Raw genomic sequence first — 21,382 nt, 5'->3', positions numbered from 1 at the left:
ATTAATTCTGGAAATAGTTATTTAATAGAGTTTTCAGAGTATCCATGGCCAGGATTAACTTAAAAGACTTTAATGACCCCCTCTCATTAAAAAAAAAAAAAAAAAAAAAAAATCTTTGAACATATGTGGACCTCTTTGGGTAAAGTTTAGCTTTCTTTCTCTTCCTCACTTCTCAGAAGGTAGAGTTCTTGCTCCGCTTTCTCTCAGACTGTTTGCTGGATGACTGAGAATGGACTTCAGACAATGCTGGGAGAACAATCTCACTTTCTACATTTACCATCTGAGTGATCTGGGGGGTTCAATTAGTTTCTGAGCTGCCTCAGTCTCCTCATTGTAAGGTATACTTGATTTGAGGACTATGTGAGGGAAAACATGAAGTGTCTGACCCAATAGGTGCTCTAAATACTTTTAGCCATTTTACTGAATCACTTGAGAGAATGGATCAGGTCTTATCTGAGTTTCTTTTTGCTCCTCTGTATACTATATCAGTGAAGGTACAGTCAGCAATGGAACAGGGAAAATTTAATACTAAGAATCATAAACAAGTAAAGGCATAAAGAAAACTCTAAAGGATTCAGGAATTCCCTATGTAGATGTGTAGAGGGATCAGCCACTCCCTCTAGGGTTGACGCAAAGAACTCAATAAAGGAATACACTTTTAAGAGGATCCCCAACCCAAGGCAGAGAATCAAAGCACCTTCTAGAGGACATGCTGTGGCCCAGCATACGCAGAAGGTTCTCTAGCTGCTGCAGGCTGGGGCGCATGACTTGGGAACTGCCAGTCATTGGGGTGCCAGTGCCCTCTACTGACAAGGCTTACATGGTGCCAGCCTTTGGAGGAGAAATGTGTCAGGGTACAGCTCTAGTGTCACAGATAGGGCAAAGAAGGGTGAATTTAGAGCTGAGGGTGAGTCAGTTATATTCGTAACTGACTTAAGTAGGAGCAATGGAACTTACCTTAAAAGATTATTTTGATGGTAGAATGTAATATAACAGGTTATATATTCAGGTGCCTTTTACTTAAATAGGTGTTTGTAGAAGTGATTAGGTGTGGTGAAAAACGTGAGTTTTAGAAATAACTGTGATTTGGGGCTAAGAAAAGGCTTCTGGTTCTCAGTTTCCTCACTATGAAAATTTTATTCAAAACTAAAATATGTAACACCACCTATACCCATGCCTAGTACCTGGAAGGTACTAGGTCTCTGCTTTTCCCCCATCCCACACACTTCAGGAATTCCTTCCGTCTCTATCCTTTATAAAAGTGGTGGTGATCTGGATGATAGTAATGATAGCCCATTTGATTTTTGCCTAATTCCCACAACTAACAAAATCAGGTTCAATTAAAATGTTGGTGGAGTACTTCCTTTCTGAAAAGTCTTTGCTGTGATGCAAGAAGTATTCAAAGATATAACAGGGCTTCATCCTTTGTCATCAATGTCTCCCATTCTTGTCAACAGCCATTATGAAGCACTTGGGGTGATGGAGGTTCTGTGTAATATGATTGCACAGTGATGGGTTGGATGGGACTGTTCAGTTCAGAGGGATTTGCTGATGCACTTCAGCTCCCTCCTTACCCCTATTCCTCCAGGGGGCTCTCTGGGAAGTGCTTTTCACATTGCACAGGACTCTCAGAAACCTCTTTTTCTTTTGAAAATAGAAACGACTGTCAGTTCTTCTTCTCTCCAGGGAATGTTTAATTCCTTAAAAGATACCTACTTTTACCTCAGTTTCCTAAATCCGTGTATTAAAAGAGGCAGTTCAGGAATTCAGGCACCAAATAGCTTAGCTGTTAAAACATGGAGACTGAATCTGGCGGTGTCAGTTTGTTTCCCTTAAGTCCTGTTAGCTTTGCTATGATCCTGACTGGCCATCTCACTGTGTGCTGTTCTTACAGGAAGGCCAGGGAGGGAGGAGGCATAACTCTGCAGGTGGATAGGCAAACTGTACAGAAAGGCCCCTGCCTTCTGCCTAATGACAGGTCAGCAGCACTTTCTTTTCCTAACAATGTACAGGGTGAGAGTGGGACCTAGGTCAGACCCATTGAGTGTGTTTAGATACACGCTGTGCTGTTTAATAACCTCATACTACACAAAAGTTATTGTTCCTTCTTCCTCTTATTTCCATCATCTGAAAAATAGGGATTGTGTATGCTTCTCTTAAGTAATTGGTAGAATTCAATGAAGTCATTCTTATCAGGAACTTAGCAAATTGCCTTGCACTTAGAAAGTACTCTTGCTACAATCTAAGCCAAGAAAATATTGACAATATGGGACAATACAGGAGAAAGATAAATCTCTGTATTTCACAGAAGTAAGAAAGAAAGGCCCTGAACTTGGTTAGTACTTGAGTGAGGGAAGCTAGGTTGAGGACTCTGGCCATTTGACCAAACTCCCCGGTTTGGTTTTATTATAGCTCAATATTATAGGACTAATCATGAAAGAAAGGCTTACATTTTATAACACTAGACAAGAGTTTGATTTGTTTGGTCTACAGCTTTCTTATGTTCCCCAATTTGAGGGGAATGAGTGAGGAACGTTTTGGTGACTGAGGAAATAGCACGGGTGTACTGCATGCATCTTATGGAACTGAGATTTATCTTGCTTTCAGACACAAAGACTTCTGAATACCTCCATCTACACTGGAAGATACCGCGCATTGTGTGTGTGTGTGTGTGTGTGTGTGTGCTTTTTTTTTTTTTTTAACAATAGCTATTGCTATTGACCAATATAGATAATGATATCTTTATTTCACGGATACATATTATATGTCAGAAGAAATGAAAAGTGTGTTCCATGTTATCGACCTCATTTAATCCTCACACAACCATGTGATACTGTTGCTTTTGTGACTACTTTAGAGGTCAAGAAATTTGAAGCTTAGTGTGGTTCACTTTGCAAAGATTATAGTGTCAGTAATTGACAGAACCCATATTTGAAGTCCCATTTGTCTGTCCCTGAGCTGGCAATTTTTACCTATTGTTAACCATCTAAACCATGAAAGTACTGACAATATGGGACAATATAGGAGAAAGATCAATCTGTGTATTTCATAGAAGTAAGAAAGAAAGGCCCTGGACTGTTAACTTGGTCAGTATGTGAATGAGGGAAGCTAGGTTGAGTACTCTGGCCATTCGACCAAACTCTCTGTTTACCATCTTAATGGAGCACAAAGCAGTCATTGCAGAGGTGCTGACTAAACCTGTGCTGTACCTAGTGCTCTTGTGTGCTGAGAAGAAATAGCCTGCGGTCTTAACAAGGGGGTAAAATCAACAGAAAGAATGACAGAATTTTCAGTAAAGTTCTAAATTGTGTAGTCTAGTTTATAAAGCTGGGGGAGGTACTTAGAATTTGGGGGGGTGCTTTTACCTGTCTTTGTTTTATTTCTTTATCTATTCAGTAGTACAAAGGAGGAGTTATTTATTTATTGACTTTTCTAGATAGAAACTGAAACTGAGGTGGGAATGGGGGAATGACCTACTGAGGGCTACACATGCAGAAAACAGCAATATTAAGCTTTGAATTCAGATGTAATCCAGGTCCAAGGTCATCCTGTGAAGAAAAAATCAGGTAGGAGTCTGTTGAAAGCAAGGAAGGTATTTTGGAAGAGGTGAGACTTAAGACAAACAAGGAAGAATGGGCAAAACTGGGATGCTCTTTTGTCCTTTGACACTGCCAATGTGCATTTCTTTGGAGCTGAGATTCTTCTAGGTAACAGCCCAAACTCATCTACCTCCAAGATCCCATGAGGCTGCTATACTGACAATAGGCTGCAGGAAGAAATCATCTTGAACAGACCTATCATGATGAGCCTCCAGGGCTTGGTACTTCCAGAATTAAACTTTTGCCAAAGATGTCCAAGAAGTTTTGCCTCTCAACAAGAAGTTGATGAGCGGGACATAGGTGACACCATTGAATAATAGTTATTGTCCACCCTGAGCATCTTTTCCTGTGGAGCTGTAGTAGATGGACAAAACATGATCCTTTAGGAACATCCAAAGAGGGAGAATGCATAAGTTAACCTCTTGCTACTTTGTGTGGTTCATGGAATGACAACATGGGTATCAGCTGGGGGTTGTTAGGTGATTCTTAGGCATTCCCCTACATCTGCTACATCAGGATCTATGGATTGACAAGATTCTCAAGTAAATTTCTTTCTTTCTTTTTTTTTTAATGTTGGTTTTGGTCTAGACTTAGAATTCTCTTCCTGCCCCCCTCAACAGAAGACTGTTTTTCTCAAAATACTCACAAGTACACTTGGGGCACTGGGTAGTGCTATAGTTTGGATGTGGAGTGTCCCCCAGTGTGTTAAGAGTTGTTCATCAACTTGTGGTACTATTGAAAGGTGATGGAACATTTAGAAGGAGGGGCCTAATGGGAGGAAGTTAGGTCATTGGAAGTGTGCCCTTTAGGGGATATTGGGGATCTTGCCCCTTCACCCCACCCTGCATCCTGGCTGCTGTGAGATGAGTAAGTTTCCCCAACACACTTCCACCATGATGTTCTGCCTCACCACAGGTCCAAAAGCAGAAGGGCAAGCAACCATGGACTGAAACCTCCAAAATTATGAACCAAAATAAATCTTTTCAGTTGATTATGTCTGGAATTTTGTCACAGCAACAGAAAACACAGGTAGTTTACTCCCATGGGATTGGAGTCAGGATTCTCAGCTCAGCCTCTGTCTTGCAGGAGGACTTTGCCTTTTTTGCAGGATTCAGACATCCATTAGTTCCCTAAGGCCTATTCTGATGATTGTGATGGGAATTCAATGACTTGGTGTGAACTCAAGTGCTTTGTAAGCCTTGAATGACTTTCAAGATATTCATTAATATCCTTGCTGAATAGAATACCTGGGGCTGTGTGTCTGAGTACCAATCCTGCATTTCAGTCAATGGGTGGAGAAAATGCAATTTTAAGAGGTACAGCTTATAATTTGAAAACTCAGATGACCCTGTTTGTCATGGAGGAAGCACTTAACAGGAGTGTTATTCTTTTCCTTGGTAAGAGCCTGACCTGTTCAGGAAGGGAGCATCACAGTCTGTTGCCCCTGAAGCCGGGGAGGGGCTATCCTGAAGAGGCCCTCAGCCATTTTCTTCTGCAGTGCTGCCTCCTCTTTCCCCCATTCCCAGGGTTCTGGCAGGGAGAGCAGCTGTCATTCTTTGAAGGATGTCAGCTCTATTTTAGAGCCCAGTGCCTGTGTTTTTATGTAGTGTCACCTCCTTGATACAAGTTGACCTAATAGGTAACATCTGGAAAATAATTGGTGACAGCAAAGGGAGCAGAACCTCACAGGAGCATCATCTCCTGTTTTGTCGGATTTAGGGATGCAGAGGAAATAAACGCCCAGCAACCCCAGCAGCTTGTCCTCCTCCAAGCGAGCATGAATAATTGAGAGCCGGCAAGGCGACTGCACCAAAGAGTTGCATTATGTAAACCGGCAGGCGGCGGCGTTGTGTGTCTGTGCGTGTGCGTGTGCGTGTGCGTGTGTGTGTGTGTGTGTGTGTGTCTGCGCGCAAGAGGGTGAGTGTCTGAGTGTGTCTGTGCGCCTGTGCGCGTGCGTGCCTGAGCTCAGAACAGCTGTCTGTGAGGGAGTCCGAGGGAGAAAGGGAGAAAGGGAGCGAGGGCGAGCTGGGAGAGGGACTTCTGTACGGCTGCACGACCACACCAAATAACAGCCAAAGAGAGAGGTGGGGGGGGGGAAGGAAATCAAGGGGGCCCATGCTTAAAATTCCAGAGCGGTGCGAAAACAGCAGAGCCAGGGAGCTTCCCCAGCTTATGAGAGCCCTACCCTGTCCCCTCCCCCGTTAGCAACAGGGCTTTGGGATGGGCATGGAGGTGAGTGTCCTTCGACCTCCTCAGGGCCCCTGCTCCCTGCCCCCGCCCCCCACTGCCCAATGCATGAATGAATGAGTTCCTCTCTGCACTGCACTCTGCTACCGTTCCTAATGGCTTCCAGGTTAGTGCTAACTCGTGCTCACGCTTGTGTGTGTGTGTGTGTGTGTGTCAGTCTATCTTTGTTTCCTCGTGGGATTTTTGGGAAGGGGTGGGCTATGTTCAGGGGTCAGGTTGCGCCCCCCCCCCCAGTCCCCCCCAGCGGCTGTAGCTGTGGACCTGTCTGGTTGTGTGCTTTTATTTCCAGCTAGTGCAGGCTGCTCAGGGCTGCCAAGAACACAAACCTTTAGAGGCAGAGTAAATCTGGAGTCCATGTTGTTTGCTTCTGTTCTCTGTTGGGGGATCTGAAAGCAGCCAGCGTGTGACATCATGCTGCAGAGATGCCACATTCTTTTCCTCCCCAGCCTTTTCTCTTCTCCTTCATCTCCTCCTTCCTCCAGAAGCACCGCTTGAGCTGAGCTTTGGAACACTGAGAAGTGGCCCTGGGGTGGGCTAGAGGGTGGAGCAGGGTTGGAACTGATGGGGTCCCCTTGATCAGGAGACTTAGTTGGGGCCTTCTGACTTGGAGAAAGAAGGGCAGGGGATTGAATTGGTGGTGCGTCATAGAAGTGGCCCGGAGCTTCTGGGGGAGGCTGGACAGGCCATGTGCTCCTGTTTCCCACTCACTGACTTCCTCCATGGTGTCCAGAGGTGACAGGGTAGGAGGTGACCAGAGCAGTGGCCAGGAAGATAGGGACAGATACTGCTTGTTTCACTGTGAGAGGGCTGTGGGACACATGGTTCTGGTCAGCCAAACAGAAGATGAAAGAGGAAGTGGATAGCTCCTGACTTGGGAAAGTAAAGGGATTTGTTTCTTCCTTGGCTTAGCCGGCACTTGGCTCAGAGATTTGCCATGTGTTTTGAGAAAATAGACACCCAGTGGCTGGGCCTTACTCCCCCACACCTCCTTGCCTTGTTAGTTATTTGCTTGATTTAGGGAAGTGCAGGGGTGGGGAGGACTTTGGAGCTGGCTGTCTCCCTGGGGCCTCAGCCAACCCCTCAGCCAGGCTGGGGGAAGCATCTTTGCCTCTTCTCTGACATGTACTAGCAAACTTGTTCTGTGGACACCCCCCTCACTCCTTTGCCTCTGGCCTAGCCTGGCATCTCCCTGCAGCTGACCTTGAATGGTAGGAATGTTTCCCAGCTCTGCCTTGGACTGCGCTCTACAGGTTGTGCTTGTTTAGGACCAAGAAATAAAAACCCTGACCTTGGAGAAAGGTCAAGGAAAGGCATGTTTTATAGAGGTGCCCTGGCAGGAAACTGATAAGTCAAGGCCATGACTAGAAAGCAGGATCCTGGGGACCTTGGGGAGTGAGTGCTGAGTGGGGAGCCTGCTAGTGTTAGTTAAGTTTTTAGGCACTTAAGCAACTTTGAAACCATCAATTGGGGAAAGAATGAAGAAACAGAGAACTTTTGTCATCCTACCTGAGTGGGGAGGGGCTCCTTCCTGGCCCTTCAAATTTTCTCTGCTGAAAGGGGCTGACCTGCAACTCCTTCCCCCAGTGGGTGTTACATGGGTAGCACCACCACACACAGGTTCCTTTTCTGGGGGACAGAGGAGAGATTGGCTCTCAGAAAATACCTGTTCGAGTATTGTTAAACCAGGGTGGGAAAACTTTCTGTAAGTATTATCAGCTTCCTGGGCCATTCTGTCTCTGTCACATCTACTCAACCCCTCTTTATACAGCAGAAGTGACTATGAATAGTTAGTTGACTATGAACAAATGATAATGGCTGTTTTCATAATAAAACTACTTATGGGCTCTGAAATGTGAATCTTATGTAAATCTCATGTAACTTTCACATGTCACATAATGTTAGTCTTTTGATTTCTTTCAAGTATTTAAAAATGTTAAAAATCATTTTTGTCTAGGTAAGAGAGACTCTTAAGATCTGTGATTTTGTATATGGCCTAGGTATAATCTTACCAACCATTCAGAATTGTAATATGGCCTGAGTTGGGATAAGAGCTGGGTGGTTTCTTCACCATACCGGAAGTCAAGTTTGTCTGGTTGGGAGAAGTGATGAATGTGTGTGCTTCTTGTAGGATGTATGTACATATGTCACATGTGTAGTCAGCTCTCTTTAGCCTATAATGTAAGGTGCCAGCACAGTACCCAGAGACTCATAGAAGAAAAGTGACTCATTCCAGATTCCCCTGATTTCAGAAGATGACTACAAAAATAGGTTTAGGCTCTGATTTTTAAATGCTTGGGGCAGTCTCTCTGCTCTCTTCTGAGCTAATTAGATCACATCTCTGCAGTATTACAACCATGTCTGGACTCCCCAGTTTAAGGGGGATTGAGATAAATCGGATTCCATTCAGAAGAGAGTGAGTTCAGTCAGTGCTAGGGGACCATGTTATATGAGGGACTAGCAGGTTAGAGAAGTGGAAAAGCTATGTGAAAATACCACGTGGAAGAGAACTTAGATTTGTTTTATTGGGGGTAAGACCAGTACCATTGTGAGGAAACTGAACTTAAAATAAAAACTATCAGAGTCTTCCAATGGTGAAATGATTTACAAATCAATTAATGACTTCTGTTACTTGTAGTATAATAAGAGTTCAATCTAAATAAAGATTGGGTGGAGATGCTGGAGGAGAAAAAGTTTTCACTTTTGAGAATAGGTTTTTTTTAAAAAAAAATCTTTTTTTTTTTTTTTTTTAATTTGTTTGTGGTGCTAGGGGTTGAATCCATGAGTGTTCTACCAATGAACCACATCCTTTTTATTTTATTATGATACAGGGTCTCACTAAACTACCCAGCTTTGCCTCGAACTTGTGATCCTCCTGACTCTGGAGTAGCTGGGATTACAGGCATGTCTCACCATACCTGGCTTGAGAATAGGTATAAGGAAATAGAAACATTTTCCTTAAAGCAAAGAGGGTCATAGTTTTTGAATTGATATTAGGTCTGGGAAAGGTAGAATGAAAGAAAATGACAGTAAGTACAATGTAACTTTTTTTTAAATCATAACTTCCTGATGGTAGGAGGAAACAATGAGAAGGGTAACAAAGTCCTGGGATTTTGTACCCTGAATGTATTTAAAATTTTTTTTTTTTAGTTGTATTTGGACACAATACCTTTATTTTATTTAATTTTATGTGGTGCTGAGGACTGAACCCAGTGCCTCGCATGTGCTAGGCAAGTGCTCTACCACTGACCCACAACCCCAGCCCTCCCTGAATGTATTCTAAGCTAGGGTAAAACCTCTTGGGTGACTTAGGCATCTGCTTGAAGTCAAGAAGATGAATGGACCCCCTTAAAGTCCACCTTATTCTACATTTTTCATGATTTTAACATAATGGTCATTCCTTGTCATGTTCTGTTTGATCTTTAACCAGAAATAAATGAGAGCTGGGTCGGAATCCCAGGGTCAGGAAGGGATTAGATACACAGGTAAGCCATATCAAGGAGGTGAATCCTGTGAAGGAAGGGCCCACTGAGTGATGTCATTCATGTTTCACCCACCAGCATATCTGATTGCCTCACTGGGACTTCATATGACAATATTTTGCCAGTCTCTGCTGCCTATGGTGATGTATGTGACCCCGACCTGAGAGAAAGCTGGCGATGCTGAATTAACTGTGTGCCTGGCTGCTGCACGGGTTTCTTTATGCTTTGCCTAATTTCGATCTGAGTCCTTCTGTCCCAGGTGCTGCTGCTTTCTGGACTAGACAGTGTGTTTTAAATCCATTGTTTGCCATTCCCCTCTCACATCCTTGTGAAGGTTAGGTGGTGACTACATTCATTCTTCTCAAACAATAAAAGCTGGAGCTCAGAGAGGAGTGGTTTGCCCTCACTTTAACACAGGGAGGTAGGTGTCTGAGTCAGGAAGTCCCTCTAATTCCTGGTGTGCTAGTTCCATAGACTGGTTTCCTTAACAGGTGGTGATGGGAGATGTTGAATTCAACCAGCTTTTATCACATGGCATTAGTTAATTACACACCTGTCTCTGCCACTACTCTCTTAGAAGCAGAGACAATATCCCTAATGTCTAGAACATTACCTGATGTGCAGCGTGGTTCTTATTGAAGGATGGATGGATGGAAGGATGGATGGTGGATGGATCCTGCATAAATTTCCTTTCAGTTTTAGCAGTGACATTTCTCTTGCTGAGGATTGGGGAGGGGTCTCAATGAGCCCAGACTTTTAATGAGCTAAAGTTTTATTCAGCTGAACTCCTCCTCGCCGTGTTTCAGTGGCTTGTGGTATCTCAATGGGTTGGAAATCTCTTAAAATGGATTAGAAATCTTTTTCAAGGAAGCGACTTCCTGGGATAGTGTAAGCACCTTTCTGCTTTCACAAGCTCCCATTCTTATGAGCTTTCAGGCTTCTAAATATTTTGGGTGGAGTTGTGCTTAGATTTGGCTGTGATTGAAAAGGTCAGGTTTAAAAGCATTAAGTCGCTACTCTTCACCCATAATATTAAATGTCACATTTAATATTATGTGTATGCAAACAACCATGACAGGTGCCCCACTGGGCCCTCGGGTTGAAAAGTTACATGTTAAGTTGGAGGTACTCAGAAAATACTTATTTACTGATGCAGGATAAGCATGATTAGCTTAATTTCTAGAGATTGTTAAACGCAGAAAGAGCTGGGCAGATAATGATCATTGAGTCATGGAGAAATAGGACTATGACATGTAAGTCTCCTTAGGGCTATCCAAAGCTGTGTGCAGCCACCTTGTGAATGCTCTGTCAATGAAAATGTGAAGCCAAGGCAATGGCCATTGTCAGAGACATCCTGAGGGAATTTCTGCATCCAGTGAGGATCCCCTCTAACCTAGGCCATTACAAATCACATCAGCCAACCCAGCAGGACTGTTCTCCAAATGATCAGGTGCTTGTTCGGGAATTGTAAGCACCAGTCAATTCCTGTGTTTGGTTTCGGCATCTTCTGCTTCATCTTCTATAGTCCCAGCTTGTGGAAGTTGGGACTAGCTGAGGATGTGAATTTTGACGATCCATCTTCTCACCCTGTGATACTGCTGGTTACCTTGATTCCTGAAGTATAACACCTGAGAATTACTCCAAGACAAGTCTAGATTGGAATGTAAAAAGCTTTATTAAAGGATAGCAGGAAAGACTGCCCTCCACCACCCCAGGAGGAAGGGGATCAGGAAGGTATCCTGGGAGGGGAGGTCTCATCCCTTTTATATCTAAGGACTTCTTTTGTTAACCTACATTCCTGTCCTTTATCTTGCTTATTTCCCTCTGTTCTGCTGGGGGAAGCAAGTGGGAAGGGCAAAAGGTGGAAAACTGGTGGGTTTGTGGGGTGGGGGAAGAGTGATCTGGGCAGGAAGGGCCTAGGGTGAATTGATGAGCACCTCCCTATCTGCAGGGAGTTGCCTCATTAACAGTTCTATAGGGTGGGAGCCTTGGGAACTTTAACTTTTCAATCTCCCAGGTGTAATTTCTGATTTCCTGGACTCAGATTGGACTCCATTTTTCTCTGTTAGACTTGATATCAGACCCAATTTAACTAGCTGCACTTACTACCTATCTTTAAATCTGGCTTCACCTGTGTCTTTGCCATGTAGAAAGGGCAGAATTTAGGAACAGGATTCAATTTCTTCCCTGGAAATTGACATCTGACTTATAAACCTTTTTCACTGCATGAACCATTAGAGGAGGCCCTTTACTTTGGGGATGCACTAAGTAGGTTTATGCTTTTTAAGCTTCTCACTCCAGTAAGATGGGTTATAACCATTCAACAGACAAGAAACACAGGTGGACAGAAAGGTAGGTATGGTGATTTTCTCAAGGGCACCAGAGAGATCAGAAGTTTAAACCCAGATATTCTGATGTCTAGACAGAAAAACAAGCCAGCCAGGAGTCTGGAAATGATGTCATATCTTAGTTTTCAAGGTCCCAGAAATCAGAATAAGGATGAAAGGCTAGAGATATACCGAAGGCAGCTCTGGGGGCCCTTTTTTAAATGAGAGCTTATTCCTTTATCATAGGATACATGCCTAGAATCCTAGTGTAGGCCACTTGTTCCTAGAGGCACAGGAATGCACTACAGAAAAGGCCCAGCTCCCACAGGGTGTTCTTTGTAGTGGTAAACAACTAAACAACAAAAAACAAGGTCATTTCAGCTCCCACAAGTGCAGAGAGGGGAACCACCAGGCGATGTGGTAATGATTGTCTGGGGGCCCGGAGGCCACTTTGCATAGAGTGGTCTTTCTAGAAAGTCTGCTCCAATGAGGTGAGCTTTGATCTGAAAACTGAAAAAGAATCAGCATTTGAAACTTTAGAGTTTCAGGCAGAGACCAACAAGTGACAGTATTTTCCGGCAATAGATATCTCATTGAGGTAATGGAAGAGAAAAGCCCAAGGAGGCTGGAATACATGAGGGAGAAAGAGGAGAGGTCTGAGTACTGCTGGTAGAGGATTTGACCCTTTCCCTCTAGGAGTTAAGCCAGAGAAGCTGAGTGGATTTGATGCAGCCTCTGGTTGTGTGATTTCCTGCTGTCTTCTGATGCCAGTTCTGTAGCATCCTCAGCATTTTCCAAGGTGATCATAAATTGTTCCTTTTTGAAATATCCGCCAAGGTAAAAGCAGCGCTGGCTTTTTCCTGACTACGGGCAGGACCCAGACAAACTTATTTTGTTTTTGTAGGAAGGGGGGAAAAGTGGGTCAGGCTGTTTTGGCATTTCAGGCATGGAGTCCTGGTTCTATTGCAAGCTCTGGTCTCCATGGAAATGAAAAATAGTGTTTGTCATGCCTGTTCCTGGATTGAATTCCAAACTCTGCGCTGAACAGAAGCTGCAGGAAAGCCAGGCGACCGGGGAGTGGGTTGGATGCAGGCTGCAGTCATTGTGTTGAGAGATCTCTTCTCTTTGGCCCGAGGAGGAAAAGGCCTTTGCCCCTGCGCCAATCCTCTCTCTTCGCGGTCATCTGTCCAGACCAAGAATGCCAGTGGAAGGGTAACTGAATTTCTGCCTTTCTCTCTTTGGCTAAAGAATTTCCATGAACCTTGCCCTTATGTTAATTAGTCAGTTAATAAATTCATCTACAACTGAAGTTCCTGCTAGGACTTTCCCCCATAGCAAGTAGATCCCCAGTAAGAATATGTCTAGAGATTCAACTAATCAACTGGGTATAAAGGTTTGAGATAGGCTTTGTAAGATTTTTGAAAAAGCTTTTTTGTTGTTGTTGTGTTTTAGTTTCCTTAGATACTTAGGCAAGGGAAGGACTCAGAAGTGAAATTTATTGCTCAGAGGTAGTACTCAGTTATCTACACACTATCTACAAACACATCAGATGCTTTAACAGCCCTGTTCTAGGGGTCAGTTCCAAATTTTAGGCAGAATCTGTCCCTGGATACTTTGTCTACTTTATTCCAAGGCCCAACTTGGAAAGCCCCCAGGGAATTTCAGCAAGTTACCCAAACAAAGGAGTGAGCACAAGATGTTCATCTCTGTGAAATCCTGTTTTCTGTAGGGTCTGCAGCTGGCATCTGTGTGAACTGTGATAGGAGGAAAGGCATCATCCAGGGAGCTCTTTCACTTCCTGCCCTTGCTGCAGTGCAACTTTCTGCTAAATCCAGGGCAAAGTGGGGCATGTCAGGTCCAGGATGACACTCAGCATTAGTGTAAGTCTGGGAAGAAAACTTCTGCCGTTGGTGGCAGGGCAGTGGGGAACACCCATCCTTGAAGCTCTCCGGCCCCTTTCTTCAATCAGGTAATCACAAGTTGACACACATGGCACAATTTGGCTTTCTCCCTTAGAGGGGCTGGACCAGGGGGTGGAGTTGCTGCCACATTTAGATTCCAAGAAATAGGCACACAAAGAGTAAGTTCCACCTGTGGTCACACAGGGACCATGTGTCACACCGAGTGTCCTCATAGGGGAAATAACAGTGCATTTGTTATTCTTATGAACCTCTGCCTCATCTTATATCCTAAAAAGTGTGTTTTGGGAGAAAGCCACTGAGACTTGCTCTTGCACTCACCTGGGAAGATTAATTTTTTTATAAGTGGCATTTTCCTCTCTAAGGAGAAGAGTCCAAGGGTAATTGGGGACTTTGCTAGGATTTGCCATGTGGGCCATTCACTCCCTTGTTTGGTTTGCCCTTCCCACCCACTGTACTGTGGTTTTCAGTGCATAAGGGCATTTAATGTAAACACTATTGAATGAAAAATAAGAATACAAGGAATACTAACCAACTTCAGAGAGTCTTCATAAACTGTGAAACTTGGAAACTGGTGTAGGTGGATAACCTACTGATGGAGGCATTTGCAGGCAGCATGTAAATTCCATGCAAATGTTATGCAAATATACCTGTAGCCTTCCTATCTCAGAGTCCTGAGCAAGGGGCATGGGAAATCCAAAAGGGAGCTGGCTAATTCACATGGATATTTGCCGTGGTATTATAAAGAACTAGGAAGGATTATTAATGAAACTTGAGAGTTGGCATAGAGATAGGATGTGTGTGGATATGTGTGGCTAGATAACAGAGTAATTGTGTGTTAGGAATTGGGGACAGTATCAGAACCAGCTTTAATCAGATGCTATGAAAGGGGGGAAGGATAAGGTATCTATAATATGACTGTGGGTGCTAATAATAATTGTCACCAAAAGAAGGAGATGTCCCATCCGGTACTGCTGTTCTCAACCACATCCTCCTGCCCACGCCCCATCAATTCCACTTCAGAATCCTCTACACCGGTAGTTCCTATGACACGATCAAAATGGTTTTACTGTTCTAGCGAGTCTACCTACCTAGTAGACACTGAATGGCTGTTTTACTTAGAGTCGTAAACAGGTCTCTGTCCCCTGGTGCAGATGTGCTGCTTATTCCTTGATACCTAAAAGATTGTTCCTTGGGCATAGTAGTTATCAAACTCTATAGTGCAACAGAATCACCTTAGGTACTTAATTCCGAATGCAAATTCTGGTGATGATCTAATGGAAATTCTCAATTATTGGCTGGGGGTGTTATGGGATAAGGCTGGCATTCTGCACTTTAAGGAATGTATATTCCTGGTCCCATTGGAAGGGATGCCTGGGAGCATTCAGAGCATTTCCACTTTACCAGCCATCTGAGGAAAGAAGGCAAGAATGTTTCTTCTGCCTTTTGCAGAGAAGAACAAACTTCTTCTTAACAATAGCAACTCAATTGAGACTTGCTGTGCATTAGGTACTGTGCTCAACATTTGGTTATGTTACTTCATATTATACAGCAGCACTCTGAAACAGGTATTAATGTTTCTCTTTTTCTATTGAGAAAAATGAGACTCAGGAGACAGAATCATACAGCAAACAAATGGCCAAGCTATGTCTCAAATCTGAGCTTTCTAACACCACTGAATGACAATTAATTTCGACCTTGTACTCCTTCAGCAATCTCGCAGCACACAAATGTTGCATTGAAGCTGCATTTCCAAGTTTCTAATTAGGTTCTCTTTCTACTAGTCAGGGGTGTCTGGAGTATATCAGGCAGCCTTTTTAAAAAGAATTACTAGTACCCCCGGCACTGAGATGTTTCCAGCCGTACATTTCATCACCGTAGGCTGACTTTAAAATAACAGGGAAGTGTGAATATTCAGTGTCCAGGTGTGCAGAGCAGTGGGGCAGAATCTGATTGGGAATGTGCCAGGGCTGGGGTGGCTGGTGGCACTATGGCAAGAATGAAGGAAGGAAGGAAGCAGTTGCTGTGATCCAAGCAGGTTGGAGGCACAGGGCTTTCAGAGCAGCAGGTATAGATTTTACAATATCTGGGGCAGAAATGATTTTCTGTAAAGGCAAACAAGTTGACTTAGTGAGGAACACTGGAACACCAACTGACCATTGTACTTTGCTTGGGGTTCTGAACAGTGCACGGCTGGCTGATCAGAGAGCTGGCTTGCTGACAAGGGCTGCCCGCAGGTCCTTGTTGGGGATAAGGATAGGGAAAGAAAGCCAAGAAAAGTGTTGTAGTGGCCACCTTGTCTGTGGTGGGGGTAGGGAGACTGCAAAGAGTCACCGCAGAAAGCCTTGTCCTCTGTCCACACTTCTCCATTTCTCAAGAACTTCAGCCAAGACCTAGCTTATAGGTAGTGGGATCAGACCATATGTGGCCTGCGATAGCATGGTCAGACTGAAAGCTCAGTTGGTAGAGTGCTTGCCTTGCATACACAAGGCCCTGGGTTCAATCCCCAGCTCCCCAAAAAAAGAAAGAAAGAAAAAGAAGATAGAAAACAGTAAAGAAAGAAAGTCCTCCCACTGAGCTAGTCCCTCACAGCACTTTTTTATATTGAAATGGGAAGAGTGCATGTCTAGTTCCTCCTGACTATAAATATCCCAAGTACAAGGATCCTTTCTTATTCAACATAAATTTCAGTGTCTAGCACTCTGTCAGGTGGTCAGTAAATATTTATGGAACTGAAGAACCACATGTAGCCATATTACCTTGGCCAGGCACTTAACCCTCCTATTTCTTGGGTTTCTCTCCCTCCTTTTCCTCCTCTCTTCCTTTTTAAATTTTTATCTATTTATTGTGTGCTACTGGGGATTAAACCCAGAGCTTCACACATGATAAGCAAGTGCTCTATTACTGAAATACATCCTCACCCCTTTCTCATGTTTCTTGGAAGTAAAATTGAGGGTTGGATATATCATTCTTAAATTTTGGTACCCGTCATTCCAATGACCTATCTAAAATGGGTTTTTGTTTCCTTCCTACAACACGCCTAAGGTCTTTCAGCTTCTAAATACCAAGATTTAAAAATATATTGTACAGACTGGGGATGTAGCTCAGTGGTAGTGTTATGCTCGAATTCGGGACCCCCAAAAGACCACCGGAGACCAAGATTGATGTAAACAGCAAAGAGGTGTTTATTGTGAGCTAGCTCCGTCCTCCGTGCGCACACAGCAACTGGCGACGCTGAGAGGCCCGGCGCCCAGGGTTTGTAGCAGTTTTATACATTCTTTGGAGAAGGCAGGGACTTCACATACATCATAGCATCTCTTAGCAAATCATCACACACCGCGGGAAAATCAAATAATAACTCTAAAACATGATTAGCACATTCACTGGCGGGAACAAGTTGGGTAGGGGTGATTGGTCAGTACAAAAGGGGTATTCTGAACTGATTGGTTTAAGCCAAGAGGGGTGTTCTTGCTGAACTACATGGTTTCCCAACATGTTATCAACCACCATAAACTACTGGGAGGGTCATCTGGCATCCCAGGTATTTCCCTGTCTCATGCTGATTGGTGGCTGCTAGGGGGTTGCTATGGATCCCTACCTAGCCTGACTGAGTCAGGGACACCTGGCGCAGCAGATCTCTCCTGTTATTTGTAGATAGACAACTTAGCAGGGTGGGAATGTGCTTAGGAGTGCTCTGTGGGTTTTTCCAAGGACAAAGGTGATGTCCCTTCCTTGGACAGGCTTTGCTCTGAGGTAGAGGCTGGTTTTTCAGTAGAGCACTTGCCTAGCATGTGTGAGGCCCTGGGTTGGATCCCTGGTATGGCCAAAAGAAATAAAAATATAATGTAACTGTTATTCCTAATGCTGGTAGGATTGGATTCATGGCCCAGCATAGAGTTTGTTTGAAAGACACAATTGTGTATCTTTCAACATATAGGAATTGGTTGTAGTTGCTCAGTAGTACATCCAAACCTATGGAATTATGAAGTAACTTTTAGAAGAGTTTTGGGAATCTAGCAAAACTAGTAGTGATTTTGCTGCTTTAGAACATCGTTACAAACATTTCTTCTTGTACAGAGAATGATCTGAATAAAGTCAGAGTAAGGCAGCGTAAAATAATGGAGGAACCTATACTTTGGAGGTAGGATTTTATTCTAAGGGGATAGAAACCATAAGCGGGCTTTGACTAATGGAGGGGTTGATTAAAAATATCAGTTTCTTTTTAGAAAGTTCATTTTGAGAGGAAAATAGAGAATGGGTTAGAGATTGGGAGAAAGAAGTTGATTCGTTTCTTTGCAGTCATCTAGCAACCCATCTATCTTTCCATCTGCCCACCCAGCAAACAAACATTATGGAACACCTAGTTCTAAGAATAAAGCTTCCTAAATCAGATAGGCCTAAGGTTTAAATCCTGTCCTGTCATTCACCTACCTATGTGATTTTGAGTGAATTATTTAATCTGTCAAGAATTTAATTTGTAAGCTAAAGATAGGACAATATCTATTAAAACTTCATAGGTAGGTTGGGAGGATTCCAGTTAATAATGCTTAATAAATGCTTGATGTTATGCAAGAAACTCAAAAACAATGAATAACTTTTAGTTATTATCAGTGCTCACAGGCTGGAGAAACAGATTTGGGGACTTTAATGAAATTGGGGCTTGCTAAAGCCCTGGGTACGGACACCTTCATGAGGATGGGATTCAGTTTAGCAGACACTGCTGAACACATTCTGCCTACACAGTCTCACACCAGCTGGTGTGGGAGGTGGCCCAGGTGGGTACCTCTGGGAACTCACAGGGCTTCCTTTTAATGCCAGGCACAATGTGTTAAATGCTTTAGTCAGCTCAGTGGTAGAGGGTTAGAAACGCTTTTTGGAGAAGGTGGGATTTGAGTTGGGTCTCAGAGAATGGGCAGGTCTCCAGTAGGAAGATGTGGAGGTAAAAGGGCTCTTTAGGCTCAAGCAGTGAGTTGTATGGAAATCTGGAAACAGAAGAATGAGGATGTGTATTAAGATTCAAAGGGGCTAGGGATATGGCTCAGTTGGTAGAGTGCTTGCCTTGCATGCACAAGGCCCTGGGTTCAATCCCCAGCACCACACACACACACACACACACAGAGAGAGAGAGAGAGAGGGAGAGAGAGAGAGAGAGAGAGAGAGAGAGAGAGAGAGATATTCAGGGAACATATGTATGTAGGGTAGAATATGAAAACTCTTATTTTAAGAAAGTATATGGAGAGAAAAAATATTGACATAAAGATGTGTGGTTTATTTTTAGTAAAGAACTTTTTATTTTATTCTGAAGATTTGGGGACTTTTAAAAGAGGTGCTCATAGGGAATGGAAAGATATTTGGTTTGTATTTGAAGAAGGAGAAGGAGGAGGCTACTTAAGGCTGGCTGTCTTAGTCTCTTTTCTGTTGCAGTAATAAAATACCACACACTGGATAATTTATAGGCAGCACGATTCCAGAGGCTAGGAAGTCCTAAAGGATGGTACTGCCATCTGGCAAGGATCATCCTGTGGTGGAAAATGGAAAAGCAAGTCAGAGAGAGGAATCAAGAGGGAAAACCTACAACAACCCATTCCACTTCCTACCCATTCCTCTGTTTGTGGCCTTAATCCATTCATGAGGGCAGCATCCTCATGATATGATAACCTTTTAATGATCCCACCTTTATACTGTGGCATTGGAGGGGACATTCAACCCATAGCAAAGGCTATTGAAAGAGCTCAAGGAAGAGGTCGGAGAATCTGAGTGAGGTCGCCGGAGGAGGAAAGGAAGGATAGGATAAGAAACAGAAGTAATATTGTGGGGACTTGGTGACTCATTTTTGTGGGACGAGATGGAAGAGATGGGTTTGCTGAAATGGTAATGCTTTTGAGAATGGGCAGTAGTGGGAAGAGGTTTGGGAGGAAGGACGGCCAGCTGCTTTGAATCCGAGGCACTCAGGAGACGTCCCTCTGGAGGAGACTTCTACATGATCACAGGTCTTTGGATCAGACTACAAAGTGGGAGCAGAGCTGTGACAGAGGGCTCTCTGCCCAGGGGCCAGCGTCAGGGAAAGGAGAAGATGGTCAGAAAGGTGAAGGACTCACCTTTGGAGAAGGACTGTTTCAGGCTGAGTAGCAAGAGAGGATCTAGTGACAGAGAAAAGACAGGGAGAGGAATAGGAGAGAGGTTGCAGGCCTTCAGGAGGAGAGAGATTTTCAACAACACAGATGGTCAACAGCCTTAAGCCAACAAAGAGACGGTCCAAGTTGTTTAATGGCTGATGTGGTGAAGGCAGAATTTTAGGTATGCACATCCTTGGGTGACATAGCTGAAGTGGGAATCCTATAGAGATTCTGATCATTTAGCAAAAGATTCATGTGTTTTGGAGAGTTGGAGTCCATTTCCTTGGCCTTAGAATTTTTTTTTTTTTTAATTTTAACCTACCCCTTACTTGAATCCTTCCTCAACAGTCAATTACCAGCTGGTTTGAAGTTTTGAATGCTCTCCTTTATATTCCAGAGTACAGAATTAAGTGAAAATGGTCCCTGTCTAAAGAAAAGAGGGGTGTGTCCACTAGGTCTGAGATGGCCAGGTGCTTGGTGTGTCTTTTCTCCAGTTCTATTTTGAGCAAATTAGTTAGGGTTGGATGTGGAGATCCTGGCTGTTCTTTCCACAGTGCAATCCTACAAGACAGTGTATACCTGGGATTCTTGCCTCTGGACTGGAATTGGCCTGAGAGCAAGAAGGCTCCCCTGACAGATGAGCCCCTGAGTCTGCATAGGAGCCCCTGAGGCTTCCCCATAGGGTCAGGGCTGGTGTGGGGAGGCTTGATTGTCTTCATTCCCACAGCTCAAATTCTTCAATTGAAGCCAAGGAGCAGCTTTCCGTCTCTGATTTATTGTACTGAGTTGAGAGTGAGGGGACATGGGGTAGTAGGGGATAGGAAGAGAACTTTGAGGATCCTCTTTTGAGGGAGGCATGTTGGACTTCCCCAAAATACAGTCACTGTGGACATTATAAATGAAATGTTAACTATACATACTGTTTTAGGATGAAGCAAAAACCTTGGGCCCTGCTTTTCTCCCCACATCCACTGGCCACTTATCTTACCTTTCTCTGATCTCCTTTCCCTTCCCCAGCTTCTCTCCATACCATTGCTCCCCTGCTTTTCCTCGCCACTTTTGCTGGTCTCAGTGCTTGAATTTGTTGTACCTTCTCTCTGCTGAGGATGCCCAAGTGGAAGGTGTTGCTAGAGGGAAATGGTTTTCATTGCAAATGGGCCCCATGGGACATCTGAGCTTGCAGCTGGAAGTTCATGCAAATGCCATTTTCCTCCACCCTGCCCTCCTGCCTCCTGGGAAGCTGGGATGTAGCTTCCTGAGAGTGCTCTCTGGGTTGTTCAGGAAGACTGTGTAGGTGTGTGGGACACTCGCCTTTTCATGCCCTACTCCTTGCTGCTTTGACTTTCCAGTTTCACATTTCCTTTCCCATTTCCCCTGCCTCTTTTTAATTAACCTTTGCCCTTTTCCACCTTTTTCCTTTCTCCTTCTCTCAATACAAAGAGAACACTCACTAGAACTTAATTAATTTCATCTCCCTTTTTTTCCTGTATCTCTAGTATTCCATTTGAAAACACAACCTAAATGTCAATTAGTAACTTCATTTACAGACCGTCAGCCTTGGTATAATTGGATTTGGTGTTGTAGGAAGTTTCAGGCACTGCTGGAAATGAACTTGGGGTAGGGGGATATGGAGTGTTAATCTCTACTCCTGGCAGAGGAAGCAGGAACCAGAATATCTTATAAGGAAATAATATG

The 21,382-nt window shown here is 43.8% G+C and overlaps 1 protein-coding gene across 3 annotated transcripts in view; it reads left to right on the top strand.

The window, feature by feature from the left end:
- Gramd1b (GRAM domain containing 1B) overlaps nt 1-21,382 on the top strand; it is a 167,488-nt gene that overhangs the window by 103,673 nt on the left and 42,433 nt on the right. The gene's annotated exons all lie outside the window — the stretch shown is intronic.

The sequence above is a fragment of the Callospermophilus lateralis genome, chromosome 2 (genome assembly GCF_048772815.1).
Source record: "Callospermophilus lateralis isolate mCalLat2 chromosome 2, mCalLat2.hap1, whole genome shotgun sequence".
Classification (NCBI taxonomy): Eukaryota; Metazoa; Chordata; class Mammalia; order Rodentia; family Sciuridae; genus Callospermophilus; species Callospermophilus lateralis.
This window is presented reverse-complemented; position numbering and strand designations above follow the sequence as displayed.